Raw genomic sequence first — 4,721 nt, 5'->3', positions numbered from 1 at the left:
AGACACCAAAATTCTAAATCACAATTTAAAAAATGGGGTACAAAATTAAACAGAGAATTCTCAACAGAAGAATCTCAAATGGCCAAAAGACACTTGAGGAAATGTTAACATCCTTAACCATCAGGGAAATGCAAATCAAAACAATTTTGATATACCATCTTTCACCTGTCAGAATGGCTAAGATAAAAAACACCAATAATAGCTTATGCTGGAGAGGATGTGGAGTAAGGGGAACACTCATCCATTGCTGGTGGGAATTCATACTTGTATAGCCACTCTGGAAATAACTACGATGGGTTCTCAGAAAATTGGGAATCAACCTAGCTCAGGACCCAGCAATACCACTCTTGGGCATATACTTAAGAGATGCTTAGTCATACTACAAAGACATTTGTTCAACTATGTTCATAGCAGCATGAACCTGGAAACAACCAAATTCTCAGCTGAAGAATAGATAAAGAAAATGTGGCATATTTACACATTAGAGTACTATTCATTGGTAAAAACAAAAACAAACAAAAAACATTGGCATCTTGAATTTTGCATACAAATGGATGGAACTAGAGTTTTAATTTTTAATTAAGAAACATATGCTAAATTCATGCCTAAAACCCCCTGACCATGCAGAGAAAGGGGAGATGCATATTAAATGCTGTAAAACTGCAGATAGAAGAAGTATGGGTGTTGAGAACTATCAGTCAGGAGTATGACTATAATAATGAAGTTTAGGAACATGATTTTGTTGGCTAACACGTGTAAGACCATATAAAGTATTATATTTCAGAAAAGCTAAGAGTAAACATCAATGTCTTACCATGAAAATTAAGGTAAGCGTGGTAATGGATATATTAAATTGTTTTGCTCATGCACCATTGGATGCATATGCTTATCAAAACATTTCATTGTGTCCCATATATATCCACATACATATACATACACACACATATGGCTAAAAATAAAAGAAAACAGAAAATAGAAGAAATTTTAAAATAATATTAAGTCTGGGATGTAGCTCAGTGGTAGATGATCAGCTTGGCAGAGTTTGGGTTTTCTGCACTGGAGACTAAAATTTAAAGAATGGAAATTCCTTTTGATATTTACCCCACTATCTGAGGTGTAAATATTTTAACATCTTTTATCCATTTTAGCAAACGTATCCACTAAGTATCTTTTAGCGTTCTGTAAGTTTTACTGAAGTACAGTGGAGAAGAGGTGTGGATGAACATCTGTGCCCTCCGGGGAACACAGTTAAAATCATCACAACCTGCTTCTGAGATGCTTCTTGGCTGTATGGTCACGATAGTGGATGGCTTTAGCAGGACGTTGTGTTGTTGTTCATGTATGGCAATGGCTATGCTAAATGTGGGCCTGAGTGTCAGGCTTTACTGTGGGCAAAGCCTGTCCCTGCTTCTCTACAGCTCTAACACACAGCATATAACATTTATGCTAACAAATGTTAGCCTGACAAGGAAGCATTGATGGAGATCTGCGCTGGGTATTATGGGATATAAAGAGTCATGGTAACTGACTTCTGACAGTCAGGGTCTCCTTTCCTCTCTATGGAGCCTGCATGTCACAGTTCCTGCATGTTTATAGTTCCTTGATTTCTCTTTCTAAGGGGCTGGGGCACAACTCATTTAATACCTTTGACTTTTTATCTCCAATGTCTTTCCAATTCTTCATTTTCCCATCTTCTCCTCTTCCTTCTAGCCCAATTACTAATCTATGGCACTGTTCATCCAGACTCCTCTTTACTCTGCTCCCTGATGAAAAACTTATTTTTCTCCTCACCCTGGGAACTTTGAAGATTGGACTGATCTGAGCTTGACCTTAAAGAAGATCAAGAGAAAAAATATAAGCTTGCAGTCATCCTGGAGACTCAGAAATAAAGGATTCTGTGGGAGGAGCCCTGTGGATGCCAGCCTGTCCTGAGGTGAATGACAGAGGGTTACTGACTCTGACTGGAGCAGAAAACACTTTTCACTTGCAAACTGAGCTCACAATTCCCAAGAAACGAATACAGCTCTTATGTTTAAAATAATCTGAGTATGCTGGGGGATGGTGACACATGAGTTTAATCCCAGCACTCGGGAGGGAGGCAGAAACAGGTGAATCTCTGTGAGTTCAAGGCCAGCCTGGTTTACAGAGATAGTTCCAGGGAAGAAAAGGCTACACAGAGAAAAACTCTGTCACAAAACCAGAACAAAACTAAAACAAAAATAGTGTACTTATTTTTAAAACGCCCAGAAAAAAAGGAAGTGAAGGCAGAAGTCACAAAATAATCCCACAGTATTTTAGAATTATGAATAATAAAGGGTTATTTGTGTTAGGGAAACTTAGAGATCACTGTCCTAGATAAGAGTCCACTGCTCGAAAAGGAACAGAGTCTAGCAGCCGTCAGAAGCAAGAGTGGGAAGCTAGACAGAGAGCACACGCTTTACAGCTACATTCCAGTAGAAGAGACCACGCCCAAGGGGGCTGGTATCTTAAATGCTACTGGCTGAAGGAGAGGAATGTGCTCCCACAGCAAGGAAGCTTATTTAAGAAAAAAATAAATGGTTTGAAATATAAAAAGATTAATAAGTTACTAAATACTAATACATCTACCTCACTGATTTTTTTGTTACTGTTTAAATAAATGAGTTCAAAGAGTCTCAATTCACTTTAAATGCCAATTCTTTGGAGCAGCTTTAATTATTGCCTCCAGATAGACCTTTGCTCTTGTGCATAATTGCATTGCTTGAAAAATTATTTAGGAGACCACTTAGGCTAAAGTGGCTCCAGTGTTCCAGGTTCCTACTTAAAACAGACTAACTTGAAAGATCAACTAACGAGAATCCACTGAATGAACTTTAACTATGGACTCTCCACTTTAACCAAACAGCTTTTTTCTTGGGTTTACTTCTATGAGTATCATAAAAATATTTTTTCCCTTTATCTTCTGAGAAGCCCAGGGACAATTGTGGTCTGGTATTGCCCAATCCGTAAATTGCTATTGACTCAAACAAATGCTTTAGAATGTCAACTCGATCTTTTCTCTGATGTCAGCTGATGTCTGTTAAAGCCCTAGTCAATATTTGTGATTAGACACCTCAGTTGTTGTGACTACAGTCTGTTTCCTCTATCAGCTCCAAGAAGGGAAGACCTGTTTCTTTGTTTGTTTTATGCAAATGTAAAGCCCTGGGAAAGGTGGAACATCTGGCTGTGGCTGTGTCTGAAATTTCAGCAGTGCAAGAATGAATGATTGGATAGGTAACAGTTAAAATTTACTCTTCCTAAGGTTTGAAGACTGTCGAGTTTATCTGAAGATCGAAGACATAACTATTTTATGTTTTCTCTTTCTGCTTTTGAGAGGAAGTAGATCCTTTATTCTAAAATTTTCTAGGATGCTTTAATAACTGGCAAAAGAAGAGGGTTATAGCAAGAAGGTTGTCACTCATCTATTGATTAGCAGAAATCCATTCTAGAACTGGCGTCATATACACACAACTGAACTCAAAGCAAAATTCACCCTGGAAGAAACTTCTTCCATTTTCTCCCTCTCAGCTGATTGCTTCTTTCCCACTTCACTTACAAATGAAGATTGATATACTCTATCACTACACAGGAAACTGCCAAGCAAGTAGTTAGTGGTTTATTGTGAGATGTAAAAGGGCAGACAGAGCAGAAGGTAATTGAGGAGAGGCTCTAACATGAAACAGGGGCCCCAAACCCACCAAGTTATCACAGTATGAGCAATCTAGGAAAAAACTGAGGGTGTTATGATTTTAATAGGAAAGTCTACCCCCTTTCCCACAGACTCATGAGGAGTATTGGTATTAGCTCTTCTTTGAAGTTCTGGTAGAATTCTGTATTGAAACCATCTGAGCCCAACTTCCTAAGTTTTTCTGGCCAGCCAGCAGGGAGGGTTCCTGCTGCTGAGCTTTCTTGCCCCCAGTCACCAACCCACCTTTCCCCCAAGTCTGCCTTTTCACCTACAAGGTCATTGGAACCCTGCAACACAGCCTGCTCCAGCGCTGAGGGGACCTGAGAGGTGAGTCAGCGTCCACAAGCCTGGACAGCTGGACATCCCAGCCTCTGGGATCTTACCAGTGGGACAGAACCCAGGGGCCCCTCCCCAACTCCCTGGCTTTCCTGGCCAGCTAACGGGAGTGTTTCCACTGCTGGGCTTTCCCCAACCCAACCTGCCCTCAAGCCCGCCTTTTCATCTGTGAGTTCCTTGGAACCCTGCAACACAGGCTGCTCCACTGCTTAGGGGACCAGAGAGGTGAGTCAGCAGCCACAGGGCTGGACAGCCAGAAGCAGCACTCTCTGGGACCTTCCCAGTGGGGCAGAACCCAGGGGCCCCTCCTCAACTCCCTAGGCTTTTCTGGCTAACCAGTGGGGAATGTTCCTGCTGCTGGGCTTTCCCCCAACTCACCCTGACCCCAAGCATACCTTTTTGCCTACGAGGTCCTTGGAACCCTGCAATAGAACTTGCTCCAATATTGAGGGGACCTAAGAGAGGGCAGATCAAGAAAAACTACCAAGTACTCAGACAGTCACAGCAAAGATCAGACCAAGATGCCAAGACACTGCTATGAAGGTACAAGAAGCATACAGAACACCAAGTAGATGGGATCAAAAAAAAATAATCAAAATATAAAACATACAGAATAAAGAACGAATATTAAGAGCTGCAAGGGAAAAAGGTCAAGTAACATATAAAGGGAAACCTATCA

The sequence above is a fragment of the Microtus ochrogaster genome, unplaced genomic scaffold, assembly GCF_000317375.1.
Source record: "Microtus ochrogaster isolate Prairie Vole_2 unplaced genomic scaffold, MicOch1.0 UNK35, whole genome shotgun sequence".
Lineage (NCBI taxonomy): Eukaryota > Metazoa > Chordata > Mammalia > Rodentia > Cricetidae > Microtus > Microtus ochrogaster.
The sequence above is the reverse complement of the archived record's forward strand: the minus strand, read 5'-3'. Positions refer to the sequence as shown.